The sequence below is a fragment of the Gouania willdenowi genome, chromosome 4 (assembly GCF_900634775.1).
Source record: "Gouania willdenowi chromosome 4, fGouWil2.1, whole genome shotgun sequence".
Lineage (NCBI taxonomy): Eukaryota > Metazoa > Chordata > Actinopteri > Blenniiformes > Gobiesocidae > Gouania > Gouania willdenowi.
The window spans coordinates 30,143,294-30,169,045 of NC_041047.1; the positions used below are offsets into that span (position 1 = coordinate 30,143,294).

Genomic DNA, 25,752 nt, shown 5'->3' on the forward strand with positions numbered 1-25,752 from the left:
TTATACCTAAAACTGGTATTTGAGATCAAGGTTAAGCCCAGTATGAGTTTATCCCACAGTTTTAGGTTTCTGATGTATTACAATTTACAATAGGATTCTGTGTAGGTCTGCACAATATGGCTTAAAACCAATATCTCAATATTTTTAGGCTAAATCACGATGTATGATATCTTGATATTTTAATTTCTCCTCTCAATCACTTTACAAATGTTAAATTCAACCCTTTGGTGCATAAAATGACACCAATATGATGATTCAAGCCGCCTCATATTAGGGGTGTGCCATCTAAGGAACCTTATGAATCAGGGTGCTACAGTTTGATTATTCAAAGATCATCACGATTTCAATGCATCTTCTCCCCACATTCAAGGTTTCATACTTTTAAACAAGGTTCATGTGTCGGTATCCATTTATTAAAGTAACCAAGCAAATGTATCACCATTATCTTTATTGACATCAAATCACCAAATCCAACAGCAATCCTATTATAGCTTATTCAGATAATTCAATCTGATCTAATGCAAAAGCTATCTTATTCAGTAAAAATGAATGAAGACTTCCAAACAAAATCTTCAATGAGCAGCATAAATCCAATGGGAAACTAAACAGTTTGCAATGTACAATCAAAGCAACTTTAAAAACATTGTGGAATTAGGTTTTTAAATGAAAGGTGGATGGATAAAAGAACACAATTCGTTATTAAATCATGTCAGGGACTTTAAGGGTAGAGGCAAATGAGCTGCTTCATCACAATTGCTGCCATCAATGGTGATAAGCTTTAAAGCGAGCTGTTTCAAGACGGGTCAGGTCTTGAAACATCGTCGCTGACCTGGATGGGTGGGGGAGTGCACAGCCTGGTGTGTGAGGAGCGCCAAGAGAGTGAGAGAATTCCAGCTGACAGCAATGCATTGTTTGTGATGATTTGTACTTGATGTTCTTGATAGTCATTTCTTCTTTTTTTTTAACCTTTATTTAACCAGGAAAGTCTCATTGAGATTAATAATCTCTTTGTCAAGAGAGTCCTGAAGACAATCAGGTGTAGGGGACTTGCTCAAGGTCCCACAGTGGATTTGAACCTGCAACCTTCCGGTTACAAGCCTACTTCTATAACCACGAAGTCACCACTGCCCCACTGCATACATCTTGTGTGGAACAAGCCGCGATATATCAAGTACAGTATATTCGATATATTACCCTCCATTAATTCTGTGTAAAGGTTCTGGGTTCAAATCCTGGGGTGGACACGTGGTTTCTTTCTGTGTGGAGTTTTCATGTTCTCCCTGTGATTGACTGGGTTTACTTTGTTCTCCTCCCACCATCCAAAAAGGTGTATGTCAGGTTAACGGGGTCTCCAGATTGCTTGTAGGATTGAATGGTAGTGTCTGTGGTTGTCTGTCTATGTTTGCCCTGTCCAGGGTGTAACCCCACCAGAATAGGTACCAGCAGACCCCTGAACAGGAAGGAAGTTAGTCAGTTAATTAGTTTAGTTATTTTTTTTTCTCGTTCAGTCATTAAAACAAGGCTTTACACAGAAAAGCAAAAAAACGTCTATACATAGTGACTGAAGGGGTTAAGGCTGAAGTATATTACTTATTGATGCCTTACCCCATGAACACAATTCCAAAATACACAGAACCAAAACAGCAAGCAAAATGATGACAAATTATAACAGCTTACAACTGAGAACAGCAGGCAACAAGATAGAAAAAATAAAAATACAAAATCATATAAATTGGTTACAGTCATCATGAATCATGTCCATGTTTAAACACACAACGCAAAAGATAAACAGAAATTGTAATTGAAAGCGTTGTGATGAAGTCTTATTATTCCTTAGTGAGCCAGAGAACTAAAATAACCCATCCTCCTGGAACTGGATCATCCATACACTGGAAAAAGAGATTTGTAAGTGATTGGATCCGTGACAGATGAGGAAGTGGAATACCAGATCTAATATGAAGCATGTCTATGGTGGACAAAGACAGCAGTCATGCACAGCAGGAGACTGGTAATCCAAGACAAGTTCAACAGGAGGATGTGTGAGGACACTCCATAAATCTTTAAATGTGCACACACACACACTCACAGAGACCATTAGCCAAGTCCATCAAACCAGGCATTATCAGTGGCACGAGAATGAGTAGAAAAAGTGCCATCAGTCAATGAACACAGCTTTTTAAAATACTGAGGAATTACACAAGCTCCTGTAGAGCAGAAGGAAATGTTCAGGTGTGCTAAATAATCGTGACTGAAAGCTTCTTCAGCACTGACGTACTGGAGTTAAAGGTTGTTAGCTTTGAGTCCGTGAGGCCTCGGGGTCTGCTCCACAGCTGGACCCCAACTGTAATCTGTTCACCTGTTCAATGACTTGATAAAGTACTCCAAGATATATATCTTCACTTTTTCATGTGATACTTTAAGGGCTACTATAAAGTGTTGCGTTTGAAGCTAAGCCGTATTCAGTTCTTTACCTTTGAAAATATGCCTACAGTGGAATTTAGAGTGCACTCTTTTTAACGTTTGTGTGGCTCGATAGTTATAATCAACATCGAGCACCACACATTTTAAGCTGTAAATTGTGCTCTACATACATGCATTGTTCACCCGGGTGGGTCGCGAGTAGAACAGACTCCATGTAGAGATACTTATTTTACGACAAGCCGAGAGGTCAAATGGGACTCATAAAAACCAGCTTAAGTCTTCCTTCTCATGTACATGTGACAGGATAACAGCTGGGAGAATGTTCAACTGTCTCACACAGAAAAACCAGAGATGCATCTTCTTCTCTGTTTAACTGTTGTGCATCACATACAGTATGTAGTTCTCTGTTCAGTGTCAAAGCTCATCATATCAAAAGGAGACGTTGATGTTGGGGAGGGTCGGCAGGGCAGAAAAAGGGAGGAGGAAGAGATTTATGAACTTCTAGCTAACATCTACTCTAGAGGATGTCTCTGAATGAGATGGAAAGAATTTGCAGGGTTGAAGCTTCTACTTGGTTCACATAAACCTGGAGCCTTTTTAGCATTTCATATTTAGTGGCAACATTTGATCTGCAGAAATCTATCGGTGGCTGTGGAACTCCGTCGGTAAGCTAACAATAGGTAAATGTTTCCTTTGTTGTTGTTTGTTAACATTTTATTTTAGGCTGTGTTTGAGTATACTGTACATACATCTTACTAGGGATTCACCGTTATGAAAATTCTTGGCCAAAACCGAAAATGATAAAACCAAAGCCGTAGACTGCGCGCTGACTGCTGTGTTTGCTCGCGGCTTTACAACGTCCTGTTTCGGTCGCCTTGTTTCATTGACAAAAGTGTTTCGACTAGTGATGCACCGAAATTTCACCACCGAACATTTTTGGTCGACAATGGCCCAAAAGTGCATTTTCGGCTGAAACACTTTTGAAACAGGATGTTTTGATGACGTGTGCTTGTCTGGAAACGGGCCAACTTGTCAGTGAACTCACAGAGTGGCTGTGATTAAATACATCTGAGCACTAAAGAGTTCTCTAAACAGAGTTGGCCGGAGAACGGACGTGTGTTTACGTAACATGTAGCCCTTCGTCAACGCGGACCACGCAGCATCATGCATCCGCGTAACTTCGTCTCAGCAGAAGAATCAGGTTTGAGTTTCTCAGCGCACATTTAACAGAGATTCTCTTTACTACATCACGACGGTACTTGCTCTGTGTTGTAGAGATCATAACTTAGATGGGATTAAACCAGTGCGCACAATCAATGATGCACACAGAGCGCGTCTCAGAGACTTAAATACACTTTGTTTATGTTTTTCTTAAGGTTTTTAACAGCTTAACAACACACACACACACACACACACACACTTGGCTCATATATACAGTACATTATGATAGGCATTCAAAGTCAAACAGTTGTCAGGCTCAGGATATAAATGAGAGAATGTATTCCAGCAGCTCAGTCAGTTATAGGCCTGTACAATAACATTTAATGTATGAGTGGGGACAAGTTAAACATTTATTTTTATATTGTGCTAAATAAATATTTTCATGTTTTGAATTTATTTATTCTTTGAAGCATTTATATTAATTTATGCAATTGCATTGTTATAATTTTGGTGAGTTCAGTACACATTCAGAGCCATGAATGCTATAGGACTAATAATTTGAATAATTTATTTTGGTGTTTCGGTTTTCGGCCTTGGTTTTTTCAATTTCGATTTTTGGTTTCGGCCAAACATTTTCATTTCGGTCCATCCCTAGTAGGGATGTCCCGATACAACTTTTTCATTTCCGATATTGCAGCCTTGCAGAAAGGCTGATACCTGTATTGATCCGATATCAGCATGAATCATTGAATCATACATACTTTTTAAAAAAAAAATATTATTTTTTTTTATTAAAGAAAAGAGAGAGATAATAATAGTAATACTTATTAATAATAATAATTACTTATTTTGTAGTGTGGAATGTTAGAAAAGGCTTGATCAAGTGATGTTACTCAAACAGAGAACAATAGTCAGCAACAGTAGGTATGAGAAAAACTGACCCATTTATTATTAACCAATTGGTTATATACATTTTAACCTTCAACATAACATCTACAGTATTCTACAATTGAAAAAATTGAATTGAATCCGATATCAGATATTTGTTTTCAGGCTAACATCGGCCCAATATCTGATATTGATATCGGATCGGGACACCCCTAATTCCTAGTTTCGGGCAAAAATGTGGCCAGAATTTCGGTGCATCACTTCATCTTACTTAGCAGGTTTCATATGAAAACAAGACACAAAGTAGTTATACCGCATCAGCACAGTCAGACCAAATTTCCAAAGCTCTAAATGAAAGCTATTACAGCAGTTAGAGGAGGAGGGGGTTTTAACTGTACTTTAGTCCTGGTAAGGGTCCAAAATATGATATACTAGGAGGTTGCTGGTATTTTGCCAGTGAAGACACAGTCCTTTAGGGCTGTTCAGTTGTTCATTGTAGGGGGTACTCAGAAAGATTTCACAATTTATTTAAAAAAATCAGGAAATGCTCCTTTTTTTAGGCTATTTTTTGGACACATTCACCACAAACTTTCAGTACTATTGCTAAATAACATTCTATATTTTCTTGTAATTTAGTGAAACAGAATTATTTTATGCTGTAGGGTTAGGGTTATATATATATAAATATATAAATTCTACTCATTGTTTTCATTTGTAGATTAATCCCTATAGGGAACCAATGTTGGAGACACATTTAGGAGTTTAGGAGAGCCTGATGTTCTACAAATAAAAAAGCACATTAAACTATGGAAAGGGTACTTAAGAGGGAGTACAAATGATTTGACAAAAATGCAAAGGGATTGATTAATCAAGACAGTCCATCCCTGAATCAAATGTTCTCCCTGATTGTGTCTCATTGCTAACTCACACACCACATGGTCTAAGGAAGCAACGTGCAGCTAGTTAAAACTACATTATACACAGAATCAGGCACAACGCTGTAAGGTGAAAGTGGCCACGCGTGTATTTCTTTTGCAATGTCCATTTTTCCGACCCTGCTCACAGATGACAGATGCAACGCTCACATACTGTGAGTTCAAATGGAGAACAAAATGTGCATCATTCAAAGGAGGATAGAAATAATAACAATAATTGGTCTGTGCAATAGCGAGTTCTGCACTGAGTGAGTCAGAGCATAGCAATGGCTGCATGTAGCTACAGCTCAGCTATTACCATAAATGTGTCTTAATTGTTGTTCCCAAAAATCACAACACTACTTTAGTACAATTGCATGACACCGAGTACTGCGCAGTTTGTCATCAGCTGTAATTCCTCAGTGCAGAATTACTGTAATGCAGGTTGTTCTAATAACACGTTTCTATTTTTTGGGTAATTTGAGCTGATCCGAGAACAACTTTTAGAAACAGAGAAATGCTCTGAATGAATCCATGTCACGGTTTATCTGTTTGTAACTCAGAGATTCATCACTCTTTTGGGAGTCTTCTTCACTTCAGACTTTTTAAAACTTCTAATCCTGAATAAATATATAAATGATTATCACTAAATTAAAATCAAATTTAAAATGAAATTAAAATCATTGACAAATGAGTTAAAAGCTAAAAGTATTAGAGGTCGACTGATAAATGGACTTTTTTCAAGATCGGCCATTGGCCAAAAAAAAAAAAATCTCTCACACACACTATATATACAGTATACTGTATATGAGAGACTCAAGGTAGGAAATGGAAAGGGTGGTGAAGAGTTGATTATTTTAAAGTGAGAGTGAGATGTGTAGCTGTGCATATGGTGACAAGTGTGAAGCTTAGGTATAATGGTGGAGGGAAGGAGTGAGTGGTTAAACCTAAAACAGGTATTTAGTTTAATCTGACTACTTGCACATTAAACATTGTATATTGTTGTCGTGCTTTACTGCTACTTATCCGTCCTGTACTTTTTGTTTTACTTAAGATTTTTCTTTTGCGGGTATATTTAAAGTTTAATAAATGTTAAGAGTTCTGTTGTTGTATTTACTTTAATTTCTAATATATACATTTATGTCATATGATGGTTTCAATTGCCTTTCATAATCAATATGCTTTAAAAAAAAAAAAAGTATATCGGCTTCCAAAATCAGCTTTAGATATCGGTCATTGGCTGAATTTTTATAAATTTTTTTTAATCGGCATCGGCCTTTAAAAATCCCATTTCGGTTAACCTCTAAAAAGTATGTTCATAAGTAAATGTGGTAAGAGTAGACTCAGGGATGGTGTTGGTTAACCACTGTCTGAGGTGTGTCAGCATGACGTTAATTTGTTCCTTTCTGTCTATCGTGTTGTTTTCTGTGCCAGTTCATTATGTACCTTCTACCTCCTCTTCTCATCTTCTGTATGATTGTTTCCTGTTTCTGTATCTAGTAGTCTAGATCTAATCTCTATAAATTATTTGCTGTGTGTACCCATTAAGACTTTCTTTGATTCTCTGCGACGTAAATTGCTGGCTTGTGTATTTAACATTGCTTTTAACAAAACATTTTGTATTAACAGTACACGGTGAGCCTCTTAAAGCCGAACATCACGCTTGACCCTGACCTGAAAAACTTAATGCTGTGTTCTCAAATGCAGTGAGACTGAATACATTTGTTGATTTTATTACCAAGTCATGGTGCAATAACTGTTGAGAGGTGTCCAGAACTCCTAGGTTTGATTCTCCTCCTGGATCCATTCTGTGAGGGTTTTGCATTTTTACACAAAATCATGTTTGCATGAGCTGCAGGAGTAAATGACTACTTTGTTTGTGTCTATTTACCCTGGAACAAAGTGATGTCCTGTACAGGGTGTATCTCTCTGCTTGGAAACGTGATGGATATCTGCTTTTCATTGAATTTGAAGGAGAAACTGTGACATTTGAATGGTAGCGTAATTAATTATATACCAAATTTTGACATCTTATCTTTAACATCCCTTGTAGTAGAGGTCACAATGTGCTTTTTAGCATTTAATTGGGATCTGACTGGACTAAACGTGACCTTTGTACTGGCAAGAGTTTACAATCTCTGGATTAAAAACATTCGTCTGATAGTCATTGAAAATGTACTGTATGTGTGTTTGCTTTTGTGCTCCGTCAGTATTTCAACTCGTTTAGATGGGTCAAGGTGAGCTGATATATTGTGTGACAAGATGTATCACAATAATAAAACATCATAAGATGTATTGTTGAGGGTATGAGTGGTATCGAGGGTGTGGGGGAGGAAATAAGAATAAGAATAATCTTCCTACACACCTGATTGTTATGGTTTGTTTTCATTTTTTATACTCCTATTGAGTTGGGAAGGTCATACCCAGAGTGAATATTTAAATCCAGTGTTAATGTAAAAAAAAGCAAGTACAATTAAAAACATCGTTATTTTTCCAACTGCAATTTTTCTTGTCTTTTTTTAACTTTTCAATAACTAGTACAGTGCCTGTCAGATGTATGTATTCATATAGTGGGAGCTTAAAGGTCCCATATCATGCTATTTTCAAAGTAAGAATAAAGTAAGAACATTTCTTCAAGAAACTTTTCTGCTTTGGCGGAATTCTTAATTCCACAATGTAATGCGTGAAACTTTTCCAAAGTCACATGACTACAACAAACCTTATGTCATGGAGTCAAATACAACCTACATCAACATTTGTGAGTAAATTTTCCCATTTTTCAGAAGAAATACTTTCTATTTACTGATCTATGAGGCCAGCACAATGTCTTTATCTGTAGTATAATGTATACAGAATGTTTGTTATCGTGTCTTGGAGCTTTAAAGGGCCCATGTTAAGCTAAATCAACTTTTCTGTGCTTTAAACATCATAAAAGTGCTATTTGGGCTTCATACACATGCCCAAAGGGTTGTTTTTCATTGATTTTCTTACTACAGGGTGAGCCCAAACACCTCGCTCCAATTTGATGACGCGTTCCCAATTTGATGACAAATTTGACACGGCACTGAGCTGAAGAAGCCGCGCCTCCGGGAAGATCCCTGCTGTGATTGACATGTAAACAGACACGCCCACGAAGGTGAGCATGTCAGCGTCCTTCGCGCAGTGCTTCCACGTTCTATCACCGCTGCACATCGAAGGCTGTTGTTGTTTCTGCCGCTGCTGATACGCGTTGTCGCTATCATGTCAACTTGGAGAAAGTGTGTTTTTCTTCCATGCCCTACGTCACCGTGCGGGGGTGGGAGACGGACTCAATAGCACCGTAAATAGCCATGTGTTTTCCTGTAATGTGCAGTTTTTTTGGCAGAAAACAATCACAACTGTGTGTGGAAAGCAAAAATATATTTGCTTTGGTGATTACTGGTCCGCCTCGTAACAGAGCAAGACATGCAGGGAAGTCAGTGTCCCGTGGATAGACACGCCCACTCATGAATATGCATAAGTAGGACACGAATCAGCCTGTTTGTAGAGTTGCTCAGAAAGTGACTTTTCAGAGGCTAAAACTCTGCAAAACAGACGAGTTTGGGAAAATAAACCTCAAATACTATGTTTTTGGAGTTCTTAGAACAAATGGAGATGGGTGAAAAATAGCATGATGTGGGACCTTTAAATATAACCTGCCACGTCCGATTTAATGATGTCGATGCAAAAGCAAAGCATTGAGACCTAATTAATTACCGTCTGCTGACTTGGCTTTCAAATATTCACATTTCTGTGTGTGTTTATATGTGTGAGACACATGATGTGCAAACAGTAGCCACAGCCATCTGTCTCATACATGCCAGGTGCAGCCAATTCAAAGTGGTCTATTTGGATCCTGACATATGACATAGGCTATTTCTGTTCGGGCATAAAAGGTCTTTTTAAAGAATCCTTGGAGCATGTGTGGTTTATTAGGTTGTGGTTTCTACTTAATCCCCTTTTCTCTGGATCCCAGTGCCTTCTGCAGGGCTGTCATCTTTTATTTTCATTCAGTTACAGATCAGAGGACCAGAGCTTTCCATGCAGCCAGGGTCAGTTGGGCCACGGCCAGAATCACTGTAATGTTTCTGATGGTCAGCAGACTGTGTCCTGCATGAACAGAAACAGGAAAAACATTTCCAACTCTCCAAACTAAAGCTTAACATGTTTCAAAGTAAGACGTATGATCATAGGTAGGGGAACCTGCTTCTGGTTCTAAGATGCAATGAAGCAATTACGGAGTTTAGGAAGGATTTGTGTTTGTTGTAGGAAGAGAAAAACATGAATGTGATCTAACCAACCTCTGACATCACCGTAATAATTCTATCAATTTTTGTTATTTGATTAAAACCGAAATATATAATTTTGTCATTGTCTTCTGCCTTGTGTGGAATTTGGCAGCACGGGGCAGCTCCCTCCCCCTCAGTTCTGGACTCAGCATTGTGGGTCTGCCTGTGTGAGCCAGTGTGACTGTCCTTGTGTGAGTGTCAGTGGCTCGGTGTGTCATGCTGTCACACATTCAGTGATTTACTTCACATCAGGGATATTAATTATTAATCCTTTCTCCGGTTGACCTAACTGGAAAGAAACAGGTAAGGAAGAGCTCACTTCTTTAATGAAATACTAATCAGGCTAAAGCGGTTCATTTTTTAACTTGTTGACAATCGGAACTGTTATTAGTGTTTGTTCTGGTTTTGAATTTTGGCCTTCTGAATATAATGGCTTATGATCTCCCGCCACAAAGTGTGGTAGGGGGATTTAGGCTTGAGCTTTACCTGTTCGTCTGTGCGTCCATCCGTCCGAGTTAATGTGGACAGCTTTTCTATGAAACTGTTTAAGATAGGATAACCAAATTCGGTGTGTGGCTTCAGGGTATCAATACCTTGATGGAGTTTGAAAATGAGAAGCGCGCAATTATTTTTTCTGGAGATATTGCTCTTGTTTTGTTTTTTTTTATTCTGACAGCTTTTCTCAGGAACCATTTAAAATAGGATAACCAAATTTGCTGTGTGGCTTCAGGGTATCAATACCTTGATGGAGTTCGAAAATGAGAAGTGCGCAAATATTTTTTCCGGAGTTATTGCCCTTGTTCTGTTTTTATTTACTATGTTTGAGGTATCTTCAAAGGGGACAGCTTTTCTTAGAAAACGTTGAAGATGTGATAATATTTTCTTATGTTTACATCTAAGTTGTTAGATCTGGATATTTAGGAAAAGGTTGAGAGTTATAATGAAAACCAATCTGGCGGGGGATGTTGATGACTATGTCTTCTTGGGTTTCGTTAAAACAATGTGAAATGTAAACTATGTTTTTCTCCTAACAGAAAGGTGTGCGTGGGTGAATGTGTGTGTGTGTGTGTGTGTGTGTGTGTGTGTGTAGGGTATCCCCTTGTCAAGATGGTGCATTTGTTGCTCAGCTGCTGCACATGTCTGTCACTATTTTGAGTCTTTCTTTTTAAATGCACACACGTTGCGTTGAAGAACCCTGCTCAGTATCTATTTTTAGAATAGATAGTACTGCAATATATTCCTGCTAACCGCGTCATGAATTTCACCCATTTTAGTATTTGTTATGACGCATCAGTAAACAATCTTACTGAACAAATCAGATTTGAATTTCCTGATGAAAAACAGCTGTTTCCTAAATCCTGGCAGAGATGTGATAGTTATCTCCAGCTGTCCAGAATGCTCCAGTAAGTTCTAACCAAAGAGCCTTTTCACAATTTAGTGGGCTCCCTCCTTTGGCCTTCTGTCTGGGGCAGAATACGTATGGAAAGCCGACATATATATATATTAGATATATTTGATTCACTAAATATGTATTTTGTGTCTACAAGTTAACTAGTGAGTCTCAAAATGTTTACTAGTTAACTAGTAAGACCCATATGTCCACTAGTATCACTCGTGATGCAGTTACACATTTTACTTGTTTACTAGTGAAGCTCTAAATGTTCACTAGTTAACTACTGAGCGCTAAAAGGCAACTAGTAACACTAGTTCATGTCATTTTAGTCTAACTAGTGAATTAGTGAGGCTCAAAAATCAAAATGGTTAACTAGTTACCTAGTAAATGTCACTATTTGCACTAGTAGGGCTCTTGTTGGCGTTACTAATTTTACTAGTGCTACTAGTGAAAGCAAAAATGTTTACTAGAAACACTTGTTCAAGTACATGCTAATGAGTGGGTGGGGTCTGAGCATAACGTAAACCTTCCCATTGGTTCTCTATATAGACTTCCACCTCCTCCCAAAAAAATTAACCCTTTGTAAGGAGCAAGTGCTGTAAAGCACCTGCTTCTTCCTTACTTTCCATGGAGACTAAAGCATGAAAATTATATATATATATAAAATGTTACATTTATAAAAAGCTTAAAATAATATAGAAGAACATTTTACAACTGATCTCATGATTTCCTTTTTTTATCCCATCATTATTGTATTCACAGAAAAAATAAGTAGAAGTAGTTCTTTAGGTCAGAAGAGTGATAAACGACAGCCCGAGGTGCAATCGTGTTAACTAGTAGACACAAAATACATGTTACTAGTAAACTAGTAGATATTTAGCACCTTAGTATTGAACATGTGGGGATTTTTCCTTTCTACTAGTTTACAAGTACATGTTTCAGTGTTCTACTAGTAAACTAGTGCAGTCAAAGACCTCACTAATACAGGAAACTGAGCTTTGATATCAAAGATATCTAATATATGTATCTGTTTTCCATAGAATACGCATATAAATCAACTTTGATAAAGATGATTGTGCTTCTATTTCTTTTGGTCAAACAGCAGAACATTTTTAACTCAGATTATTGTCTTGGTCACAAGTATTGAGCATTTTTTTAAATATTACAGCAAATATCACAATAGCATTAACTTTCCAACTGAGTTAATAGCTTTTTGAAATGTTCAATAAATACCCAATTCAAAACCTTTTTTTAATAGAAAATTTCTGTAGAATTACAAGTTTATGCAGTGCCAACTCAAAAATGCAATTACAAAAGGGTCAAAACTTGCATCTGTGCTACATGTTGTGTTAGCCTTTTAACCAGTGGTGTCAAACTCATTTTAGTTCAGGGGCCAAATACGGTGCAGTTTAATTTCAAGTGGGCCACAGATTTTGTGCAGGAAAAAGAGTAATTTCAATATTCTTGTGCCCTAGTTTGCACTTCTGCGTATACATAAAGTGCAAAGTATGTAAGAAACCCACATTATCCAACCAATATATGAGTTTTTTCAACAGTTTAACATTAAAAATGACTGCAATCGTGATGTAAACACCGGCAAAACTGTGAGCCCCTGCAAATATTGTTGAGTTTAATTTTCACAATGATTCACATTTTCTCTGTCATTTTTACTTTGGATGCTCCAAAGGGCCGTTTATGGCCCCTGGGCCTTGTGTTAGACTCATGCACTTTAAACCATGTTGTCTTAAGTTAGAGCTGTCACACAATGTGTTACTAGCCTCAACAAAAAGATGCGTGGAATAAATGTATTATTTGTGTGTGTCCTGGGGGATGTGGGTCAAGTAGGGCCTTACAGTCTCTAGTTGGGGGGACTGGGCTTCCAATGCATTCCCTCTGGGGCCACCTTCCTGGCTTTTGTGTCTGGTCTTGGGTCTTGTGCGTGGTTCTGGCCTCTGACTTTAGGACAGTTCTAGGCTCTGTCCACACGTGGCCCGGTATCTGCTAAACTGAATATATTTTTCTATGGTTTGACCTGTCATCCACATGAAAATGCAGGATAAGGTTATTAAAAACGGGGCTTTTGGAAAACTCCGACCAAAGTGAAGATTTGGGAAAACTCCGGTTTAGCGTTTGAGTGACCAGAGTTTTAAGCTTCCAAACAACCCGGGGGCTGTGCTGGCGGCATTGGTGTGGGGTAGCAGTGCCCGGTTGGGGGTGCTTGGGTGAGCCTGCTTGTCGGTCTGTGGCTGGCGCTGTGGCCATGCTTGGGCGGTTGATGGCATTATCTCTCATCGTGGGACCGGGGCCACCTCCCTGTGGACGGTGTTGTTCAAAACTAATAGACAGTAAATGGAAATACATATAATTTCTAAATAATTTAATTAATAACTAAACTATAACAAAAAGGTGGAACAAAGGAAGGAACAAAAAACATAGACATGGGGAACTAAGAATATAATACGGTTAAACAGAAAATAATTTGTTTCTCCTTTAAAGGTGCAGTCCGCAACTCTCAGATCCCCCTCTCCCTCCCTGCTGCTCTCTTGCCCTGCCTCCAATCTTTCCAAAGTCCCTCCCTTAGAGGAGCTGACAAGCTATCGTTAGTCCGACAGCAACATCACAGTAATATAACATGCTCTGTTAAAAGCATATTACTGCAACGATTCTCTCTCTTAATGTGCACACACCAAGCTATCAGCAGCAGCAGCAGCAATACAGTGTCACTTACAGCAGCTCACACGGAGGCTGCTGCACGCGTATGAACAACACATGCACTACAGAGTTCTAGTGTAACAATTACAAATCAAACATAATGTAAATCAAGCAGCAGTAATTTCCTAAGAGTTGCAGACTGCACCTTTAAGGGAAAAAGGAATTCAGGGATAACAGAACTTTTTTCAGGCACTCAAACGATTAAAAAAAACTAGAAGAAACAAGGTCCAGGCTGTACTGAGGAGGACAACAGGCAGAAGGTGCTAATTAGTCCCAGGTGTAGTGCATCAGCCAATCAGTCTGTCCTTTACACAATCTCAGTGAAGAAAAGGGGTGGAGCCATAACACAGGCGCTAAAGGCAAAGTGCAGTGTAATATGGAAGCCCAAAAGAGTCATAATTAAATAAATAAAAACAACATTTTGAAATAAATACCATTTTGATAAATAACAGACAAATATATAATATGGCCATTAAATTGTTAAATAAGGTAATATTATTATGAAATCCGTTTTATTATTTTTAAATATTTATTTCCACAATGGCCGTTTTGTTTCATAATGTCGTTTTCTGGACTGGAACTCTTGTCCAATTACAGCTCAGTTGAGTTCTGAGGTTTAAAGGTTCAAAAACAGTCACAAATTAATAGAAATACCCCAGGAAGCTAACCCTAACCCAGGGGTCTGCAACCTGTGGCCCTGGACCCTCATGTGGCTCTTTGACTCTTATACAATGGCTCCCTATACCTTTAAAAAAAACTATTGAAATGAAGAGTTTTTTTTTTAGTGTTTTTTTACAGAAGCTATTAATGATTAATGACAAATAAAATCAAGACATTACAATTTGTTAACCTAAAAATAAATCACATTGTGCAATGACTCAGCACCATCCTACTTCACCTCCTGCAACATCTACAGACCATCAACTTTCCTGCACCTGTGGCTAAACTTAAATTTTAAATCCCTGGTAAGATAACTAAACCAACGTGAATCTTATCGGCCATTCAGTCTACTAAATGTGGATTATAAAATTCTTACAAAAATTTTTGCACTCCGCCATGAAGGTATCGGTCCCACAATCATTCACGAAGATCAAACTGGCTTTGTTGCAAATCGACAGTCCTATTTTAACACTCGACGCTTATTCAACGTTTTGTATTCTGACCACTCCACAGATCAACCTGAAGTGATAGTCTCTCTCGATGCCGAAAATGCTTTTGACTGTGTGGAGTGGCCATATTTGTTATCGGTCATGAGCAAGTTTGGTTTCGGGCCAAAATTCATATCATGGATTAAGATTTTATATTCAGTGCCACTCTCCTCAGTTCGGACTAACAACATTGTTTCAGACTATTTCCCACTATATAGAGGTACCCGCCAGGGCTGCCCCTTGAGCCCCTTGCTTTTCGATATTGCAATCGAGCCTTTGGCTGTGGCACTGCGTTCGGGTGAAGGTGTTAGGGGGATTAGTCGAGGAGGAGCTATTCACAAATTATCTCTTTATGCGGACGACTTGCTTTTGTACACAACGGACCCGGCGGAGTCTATCCCGAGAATGTTGGAACTGCTTGCCTCGTATGGCCGCTTGTCAGGGTACAAGTTGAATCTGGGAAAAAGTGTACTCTTTCCCATAAACCAGCTAACTAAAGACATGGATTATATAAATATTCCATTCAAAATTGAGGAAAAATCATTTACATATCTGGGGGTACAAATTTCCAATTCCTATAACAGTCTTTTTAAATATAACTTCACCCCGCTTCTTGATAGAACCAAAGCGGATCTGTTGCGCTGGTCGGCTTTATCCATCTCTCTTGCCGGGCGTATTAATACTGTTAAGATGGTCGTTTTGCCCAAATTCATGTATCTTTTTCAGATGCTGCCTTTATTTCTTCCCAAAACGTTCTTTAAAAAAATTGATGGTATTGTGACTTCATTTATATGGAACCAGAAATGCCCAAGGATTCGGAAATCTAGATTACAGTGCTCTAGAGCTGAAGGTGGCCTTGCCCTACCAAATTTCATGTATTACTACTGGTCAGCTAATATTGTAAAACTTTCCACCTGGCTCCGCACATTTAAAGAGGGCGGCGGCCCACTTTGGTCTGTTATGGAACTGGGTTCTAGTCCTCCAACCACACCCATAGCTCTAATGTGTTCCTCATTGCCATTAGAGGGGAAAATAAAATTCACGAATCCATTGGTTAAAAGCTCTCTCAGTATCTGGTTTCAATGTTGTCGCCACTTTTCCTTTAAACAGATCCTTATCTATGCTCCTATTACTTCTAACCCTTCTTTTTTACCAGCCTTAAATGAGTCAGGTTTCAAAATTTGGCAAACAAAAGGGATTGTGTTTTTCAGGGACCTGTTTATTAATGGCTCATTTATGTCATTTGAAGACTTAGCAAAAAATTTTGATATTCCCAGATCTCACTTTTTCAGATATTTACAGGCCCGTAGCTTTGAATCAAAGCATTTCTCCACGTATCCAAACAAATCACATGCTTGCCCCCTTGAAGACTGCTTGCAGCTACAATCTATTTCCAGAGGACAGATTTCCAAAATATACAATGCGTTGCATCACATAGACCCTACTTCTTTGGCTGAGGTAAAGATTTCTTGGGAACAGGACCTAAACATGAAAATATCTGATGATACCTGGGATTTAAGTATCGGGCTTATATATTCAACGTCCATCTGCATACGACACTGTTTGATACAGTTTAAGGCTCTTCACCATTCTTATTTCACTAAGGCCAGGCTTGCTAGAATATACGGTACCTCTGATGATGCGTGCCCAAGATGCAAACAGTCGCCCGCCACCATGAGCCATATGTTTTGGTCCTGTGTGGCATTGGGTGGGTTTTGGGGTTCTATATTTGATGCTTTCTCACATGTGTGTGGCAGAAAGATTGATCCCAATCCGATTACCGCAGTGTTTGGTGTTGTCCCAAGTGGACATGGATTGACTACGTACCAGACCAGTGCCATTGCCTTTTCATCACTTTTGGCCCACAGACTCATTTTAACAAAGTGGAAGGACGTACAACCTCCTTCCTTTATTCAGTGGGTACGAGAGTTGATGATGTGTTTGCAAATGGAATATCTAAGGTACAGCTTACGTGGGTCAATAAATAAATATCATAGGACATGGTCGCCCTTCATTGCTTATGTGGAAGGTTTGCCTTTTACTTGAGTGGGATGTGGAAAGCAAAATTCAATCATTGAGGAGTTGGGTTGTGCAGCGTATTGTATTGACTTTTTTTTTTTTTTGTTTTTGTTTTTGTGTGTGTTTAATCTATTTTTATGGATATCTTTTCACAAGTTGAGGGCTCATGTGCCGCTGGTTGGCATTGTGGTGTAAATCTCTGTAAAATAAGTTTGAACAAGCCCTGATTCTTGAAACGTTTGTTTGTATAAAACTGAAAAATCTTTAAATAAAGTGTTCCAAAAAAAAGATAACTAAACCAACAAAAACACTATTGTGGAAGAAAATAGAGATTTTAATTGTGTGGGAACAGATTCATTTAACCACCAATGTGCTGGTTAAATATGCATGTTTTATGTGTGGCAAGAAATGAACAATTAGCATGTGATGACCGACATGATCATGCGTCATCAAATTCAAGTTACTTATTGTAGCCTTTCAAATATATTAACTAAAAAAATATATATGTATATTTATATAACATTGTGTTCATGTAAACCTAGATGCGTAAGAGGTTGAAGATGCATTCTATATAATTTTAACTGTATAGAATTTAATACACTGTATTGTCTTCGTTGAGAAGGTATTTTTTCGGCTCCAGGAGGACTTTAATCCAGGTGAGATGAGGTTAAATGGTTCCTTTGAGAGTAAAGGTTGCAGACCCCTGACCTAACCCTAACCCTACCCTGCTTTAACGGCCTCCTCCATCTTTTCAAGGTCATTCCTGTGACTTATTCCTGTTCCTTTCTCTCACTTTTTTTATTCCCATGGACCCCAAATGTTTTTCAAGACACCTTTACTCCATAAAATTTTCATCAACAACAGCAAATAACAGTTAGCTGCAAATGTTACACACCTCAGCAGTATGTACTTACAAAGGCTGGTGTAAAGGGCCACACTTTATCCTGTCCACTGGACGTTCTGTTCATCCATATGGGCTGAGGTCAGCGGGCGAAAAATGGGCTCTTGCTTGTATTGGTTTCTCACATGTTAGTACAATCCAGGAAGCTGGTGGGAGGCGGGTTGATGGTGGGAACACTGTGTTGGCTGAATGCCTCTGGGTGTGGGGTGAATGCAGAGGTGAGGCATAGATCATTCCACTTCTGTCCGAATTCTTGGGCACATTTTCAATAGCTATATTATATAAAGTTATTGTCTAAAAAGGAAACGGGTGGTAAAACTACAATCTGCCAAGAAACTTGAAGTTCTGTCTGTTGAGAGCTATTCTACCACACCCTGCTTCCCTTTCCAAATGAGTCTGCTAATGGTTGGTTTTCTTTGGAGCTCTTCGTGACTCAACTAAGTCTGCATCCCTCCCCAGGAGAAAACACTCCATGATGTTTAGGCCTAGCCGACTCAGCACATTCCTCAGAAACAGAGAGGGGATTAAATAAACATTACCGTCTGTCTCTAAATGAGTTTACCTGCAGGTAATTATGCTTAACTGTTGCTAACTAAGGGTGAATAATAGGAGCTTTTTATTGTTGAACTAATCTGGAATGGTTTGTGCTTCCTAGTGGAGCCACGTTTACATGGGAACTTTAATTCCTCTTTAAAGTGGAATAAAAGTTAATTCCTCTTTAACCTGACCTTGTAAACACTTAATTCCTAATGCTAATTTAATTACGAATTAAAGTTAATTCCGAATTAGTTGGCTGGTTTATTCCATTTTTAATTCCGAATTAGACAATTTTTCTTTCTTAACTTGATTAAAGCTGCTTTAAGTTAATTCGGATCGTTTTGCGCCTGCGCGACTTGCGGCGATGATGCGCTGAAGACGACATAATCCAAAATGGCGGTGGCCCGGACTCCAGCAGAGACTATTTAAAGAATGGACGGCTGGCACTAGGACCCGGAGGCGGAGTAAATGCGTCCCCGTACTGCATGCACAGGCTATAATATCACCAAGTTTATCAGTTTTACCAGTTGTTAGAGCTACTATCTTTACCAGGGAACAACTATTTATTCCTGGTGGATGTTTTCCAGAGTTTTACTGGGCTTTTTACCAGTGATTAGCTTCACTTCTCTTCTGCTCCGCGTTCCAAACTGAAAACGTTTGCTATTGTCGAGCTGTTGCTTCAAAACTACAATCAAAATAAAGGTGAAAACAGTTCTCATGTGTGGTGTTCTGTGTTATAGCCAACAGTAAAAGGTTTGTTGTGTTTTTCCAGATAGACGTGATATACGTCACGTTCACCCACTGTCCAATCAGAGCCTTAACAACCACCAGACCTAAAGCAGAATTATCTAAAGCGGAATAAACCGGTTTTCCATGTAAACCCCAGTTCGGGAATCACTATTACCATGTAAACACGAAGTAGAACACTTTCATTCCGAATGATTTAATTCAGAATAACTAATTCCGAATTAAAAAAACATCATGTAACCCTGGCTGATAGGCTTCATACATGTTTTGTTTTTTTTTTTTTTTTCAATTTAATGTCCAAACAAAAGCACATTACCATTCTTTTACAATGCAAGAATACTGTAGAGATGGTGAATCACTGCAGAGGACTTGTTTTTGGCATTTTCTTACTTAAACATACACACAACACCTTGAACACACTTAATCCTATACAATCTTTTCAGCCCACTGTCCCTGACATTAGTTTTAATATGTTGTGTGCTGTGTCAATCTGTCTTCAGCATGCATTTAACGTGCTTAAGTAATATCCAAATGATTTTCTTGCACATAAAATAATTTATGTAGAAGCTACATCAGATCAAGAGCCCGTGGCTGCCAAGTCCTTTGTCAGGCACTCTGCTTCACACAGTGAGTGAATTAAAGGAAAATCTCCCACCAAAAAAAAAAAAAACAGTTTCCACAGCACACTTGGCAGTCATACAGAGAAGTTGTTTTCTTCTTTGCTTTGTCTCGTTATAATACACAAAAAATATTTCATAACCTCAGAAACCTAAGGGTTTTTCCTCAAAAATCCACTTTTCACTGTCAGGAAGAATAAATCTCTGATTTACTAAATGTTTGCATGTGTTAAAAACGTGAGGAAAAGTCACTGTTCTCTCCAACTGTGATCTACTAACCCTAAGGAAACAGGATAAGACTGTCCAACATGCAAAAGCACTAAAAGCAATATATTTGGAGCTTTGCTGCACTAAATAGTGGAAGGAATAAATTAAAGTACATTAATATAGCACACGCAATGTAATTAAGTTAAACATTTAACTGATATGTGGGGAGTATTTTGTGTGTTTTATCAGCATGTTTTACAGACAGACGTTTCTGTCAACTTTACTCACGTGGAAAGCAAATCTTTTCCACTTGAATCAACATTTTTGAGTGAATGGATTGAAAAAAAAAGTTGAAACATTTCTTATGATCCATTTTTTTTCAAATTTTTGCCATTTTTTCCTCACATGACTTTCTCAAAGACAGCCTCACATATGGTGTTTCTCCTGCTCATACTTACATCTGTTCATCTCTTAAAATTACCAGGCTTCATATTAAAGCAAAGAAATGACTCCAGTGCATCCCTGCATCTGTGCGATGACATCATTACCGACATCCTTCTCAATCAGAATGTAGAAAAAAAATAATTAATTTTCAAAATCAAAACCTAATGAAAAAAGACCCTAGACCCGTATCCATCTCAGGTACATTTTCTGTAATTTAATAATATGTCCATCATCCTCTCCCATTAATACAGGGGTATCAAACTCATTTTAGTTCAGGGACCAAATACGGAGCAGTTTGATCTCAAGTGGGCCACAGATTTTATGTGGGAAAATTATTAATTTCCACAATATTGCGCCCTAGTTTGCACTTCTACGTGTACATAAAATACAAAATATGTAAGAAACACAATATCCAAGCATTCAGTGATGGATATCAGGATCTTTACTTTAAATTTCCTAGATTTTTCAACCATTTTTAATTAAGGAGAATATTATTATGTAATATTTTAAGGAAAATTGAAGGATTTTGTAAGAATTTTGAGTTTTTCCAACTGTTTAACATAAAAAAATGACTGCAATCATGTGATAGAAGCACTAGGGAAGCCTGTGAGCCGCTGCAAATATTGTTGAGTTTCATTCACACAATGATTCTTATTTTCTGTCATTTTTATTTTGTTCTGCGGGCCGAATTGGATGCTCTAAAGGGCTGGATTTGGCCCCCGTGCCTTGAGTTTGACACGTGCACTAACACCTTTTAACTTTCATTTTGCACGTGTTACTCTCCTCAGCCACGCTGCGTTTTCACACCAGCTTGTGAGCGAACAGCTCTAATTGGAACATGATGGTCTTCACCAAATTTTCACCTGTTATCGACTACTTTGGCAATCTTAGTCAGTCACTTGCAACATACGAACACACTGTGTTCAATTTATTAGCGTGCACACCAGATTTAGCGCTGTTAATTAGTGAATCAGGCCCTAAATATTTTAAACCTTGTGGTTTCTTGTGAGGTTAATGTTTTGGATGCATGAGTAGCTCAGTCAGTGGTCACCAACATGGTGCCCATGGGCCCCAGGTAGCCCTCATGGACCATGTGAGGGGCCCTCAGGAGCTCTAGTTACCAATGTGCTCCATCTTAATAAATAAATACACATGATAGATGTAGTTAGTAATTATTAGAGTTAAATACTGCTGCTGAAACTAATTAATGGTCAGTAGCTGTTCCCTAAAGTGTTACCTAATCGATAAATGACTTTATAAAGCCACTTTGTTATATATCAATCTTTTTTATCTGCCACAATAATTTAAGTTATTTAAATGAAAATACCTCAAGTAGAGCATAATTGATTAATCGCTCAATTCTTTTAATCTCTTGACAGCACTATGTTGTATAACTGTTTTCTAGCCCTTAGTGACAGTCTGCTAACTTGGATAGTGACATAGAGTGACAGCACAGGCCACGCCTCCTGTGTTACACTCTAGTTACTAATAAGATGGAGGACACAGTGTGAGGAATGTAACGTGCAGAGTTTGGATGTTAACACAACAGCAAAGGCAGACAGACAAAGCCACCTCTACACCTGTCACCGACCCCAGATTGATCTGTCTCAGTCATGACAGCGTGTGTTATTATTCCTGTCTGCTCCAGTCTGACTCACTCACTCTTCACACGTTCATTCACTTTCCTTCCCTAGTTCCCATAGCTCCACAAAGCCACATGGTCTCATGTGTAAATCCTCCAGAATGAACTTCTGTCTGGTATTTCCTACTGATTGATTGCTTTGTGGAACATGAGTCAGGAGTTTCTGGACTGACACATCAAAGTGTGAAAACTGGATAAATGAGCGAGCAGTGAGATGTTTGGGGTTCTATATGCACGGGTCAGGGACGTGTATGGACACAGCAGCTGTTTCCGACATTTAGGAGATTCCTGCTGCCTGTCCTGTCAGTGCAGGGGTCAGGAGGAGGATCAGATCCTCCATTTAACAGCACAGTGGTACAGATTAGGACATGTCAGCAGGGCGGGTTGCTATGAGTTCACCCCACATATTACTGATGTAAATAAAACACAGGTAAATATTAGAATTTGTACATATTTTACATACAACCTATAGGCAAAACAAATTCATTTGTATAGTGCATTTCATACCGAAGGCAATTCAATGTGCTTTACATCAGTGGTTCTCAAACTTTTCTGGCTCCAGTACCCCCTTTCTCTTATTCGTTAATCCAAGTACCCCTATAGAGCTTAATGATGGAATAAATGAGTGATAACACATTTTATAGAATCTCAGTGTGTAAATATGTGGAAAGAAATAGTATTTAGTGCAGTGGTTCCCAACCTTTTTTGGATCGTGACCCCGTTTTGATATCAGGAATTTCTGGTGACCCCAAAGACATTTATATTCTAGAATTAGTTTTTGATCATGTTTGAGCTCAGATGTTTTTTCATTTTACTGCATTTTAGTTTGACGAGATTTATATTTCATAAGGTGAAAGTATAGAAGTACAGTTGTTTAAGATTGTGTAGTTTTATTTTTTAAAAAAAAAAAAAGAAAGAAAAATTTAATTTCAGGCGACCTCATTTAAAATCCAGGTGACCCCAGATGGAGTCCTGACCCCAAGGTTAAAAAACACTAATTTAGTAGCTCCTGAATAGATTAATTTCTATAGTTTTTACCATTTTTGGTCATATCACGCCTTGGGTGGAACCAAGACTGACACTTTATTTTTTAATTTTCCACTCTGTCTCTCTCTCTCTCAAAAAAAGTGCTGTAGAAAACCTTCAACAGCTTAAAAATCAATATGAACATTAAAATCTGCATTAAAAACATAAATCTCTGGTCTTTGGAGAGAGCAGACGTGTTTTCATTCGCTCCGATAACACGACCTATGCTACAGCTGGCTACAGCTGAACATCCTGAAAAATTGGGCCCAAGACTGAAGGAAAATGGTGAAAAAACTGCAGGGAGGCCCTTCAGAACCCAATTCGGGTTTGGAAGAGGTCAAGGAGATGATACGCGAGGGTCTACGAAACCTATCTGCCGAGATAAAGTCGTTGGAAAAGACGCTGGAAAACTCACTGGAAAACCTACAAAGCGAAGCAAAGGTACTGAAAGAAAAGAATGAAAGAAATGCTGAAGAGATAAAATTGTTGAACGCCAGGGTTGAACAGCTGGAACAAAAGGAAAGAGAGAAAGATGTCATCATCACAGGCCTAAAGATAAAACCCAGGAGTTACGCGAGTGACGAAGAAACAAAATCGATTGAACAACAGGTCATTGACTACCTGGAGTCGAAGGACATTGTCCTGAACCCTGACAACATCAACTCCTGCCATCTCCTGCCAAAGAAAAATGATTACAGAGCTGTAAAAATAACCTTCACAAATATGAAATTCAAAGGAGAACTACTGAAGCAAGGAAGAAAGCTGAAGGAAACGAAGGTATTTATTAATGAAAACCTGACAAAAAAAATGCAAACATCGCATGGAAGGCACGCCAAATAAAAAAAGGAGGAAAGATTTTAAAGACGTGGTCAAGGAACTGCAGAATTTACATCACACCACTGGGAGAAGAGAACGGAAAACCAATCCTCATCAAAACGATGGAAGACTTGGGAAAATACGAAGGATCCACCTAAACAACAACATTACTGATGGTAATCATGGATATGGACCCAGATCTATATAAACACTGGAAACAAAACCCAGACTGTGATTATTTTACGGAGACTGAATTAAATGTGGAAACCAAGAGTAAAAAAGGTCTGTCATTTATTCATTTCAATTGCTAGGTGGTGGGGTGATTAAGGATTACATTAAATTTAAATTCAAAGTGTTTATTGTCATATGTGCAGTTAGAAACACGTTTTCCGGTACAATGAAATTACTACCTTGCTTATGAACTAAGATATAATAATGTGTTTATACAAGTTAAATCTAACAGTAGAAAATACAACACTGCCAATAGAACTAACAACAGCTGGATTAACCTTGATGTAGAGACAAAACAAGCTGCAAACTTGTGTGTCCAATAGAGACATTCCTGAGTGGTGACACTATGGATGAAAAGGGAAAAAAACTTCCAAACACCTTCGAAAGAGGAACTATTCTTGCACTGGAGGAATGCTAACAACGTCTGGCAGGGAACAAGGCAAACACGAACAACGATAGAGAGGAGGAAGAATAAAAAAAAAAAAGACAACACTGACTACAGATGAGAATACACAAAAAAGGACTGTTCAGAACAACTCAAGAATGTTTGACCAGAGAGACATGTAAACCCATGTAAATTTGCGATGGTAAAACAGGGGACGGGACCCAGATAAGCAAACTGCTTCTCTCGTCTCCTTTTTCGGCATGTACAAAAAATTAAATAAAAAAAAAAATGTAAAAAAAAAAAAAAAGTGACTGTAACCATGTCGGAAATAAACTGAATAAATAAAATGAAATCAGTAGTAAAAACATTGAATCAACAACGTGATCAAAAATAAAAAAATAAAGAGCGCCTTTAACTTTGACTTAAAAATGTTCACGTGATGCTGACTTCGGCTCTGCTGTCAGTTTGTTCCACTTCTTTGCAGCATAACAACTAAAAGCAGCATCACCATGTTTGCTATGAACTCTGGGCTCCACTATCTGGCCTGTGTCCATAGATCTGAGAGACCTGCTGGGTTCATACCTGACTAACCTAGAGGTTTGCAAATGCAGAGAGTATAAAAACACAATTGAACTGAGTGTTTTCAACATGTAAATCTAAAACCTGGATCATGTCTATTTATTAAAATATTTCCTTGAACAAACCCATTCTTAGGCATGTGAGATTGTAGGAAAGAGATGATTTGATGTAGTAAAGTGTTGCTTTGGGGGCTGCTGTAATCATAACCCTGTGAAGAGAAATGAAACACATGACAGTGAGCAAAGGCAGTAAATGCAGTGATACACGACCCAGACGCCTGTCCAGACACACGCACACAGCACACAGCGCACACTCACACACTCAAATTTGACACTCATCAGTTTTGTTCTTTTTTGCAAGTTTTTTCTTACACCTTTATCCCATTTTTGCTGATTCTTTAACCATTTTTTGCCATTTTTCATCCTAATAAGCTACCTTTTTCCCAATGAATAACACTTGTTTCATTTTTCCCCTGCATTTTGCCTTTTTTTTTCCCTAATTTTGCCCTTTTTCTCTATCGTTTGCCACATTTTGCTCATTTAAGCTAGCTTTTGCCATTACCACCTGTTTCCACGTTTTTTCTCAATTTTTTCCCCACTCTTGACTGCTTTTGGACCATTTTAGTCACTTTTCTCTCTTGTCTCGCTCTCTTTGATT

The 25,752-nt window shown here is 38.3% G+C and overlaps 1 protein-coding gene across 3 annotated transcripts in view; it reads left to right on the forward strand.

Moving 5' to 3' along the window:
• palld (palladin, cytoskeletal associated protein) overlaps nt 1–25,752 on the forward strand; it is a 104,533-nt gene that overhangs the window by 16,943 nt on the left and 61,838 nt on the right. Inside the window, exon 1 of one of the 3 annotated variants that reach the window (XM_028444714.1) lies at nt 9,845–9,994. The exons of the other annotated variants lie outside the window; for them this stretch is intronic. The gene's annotated coding sequence lies outside the window, so the exon portion shown is untranslated. Of the gene's footprint in view, nt 1–9,844; nt 9,995–25,752 lie in introns of those variants that run through there. 3 annotated transcript variants of the gene reach the window in all.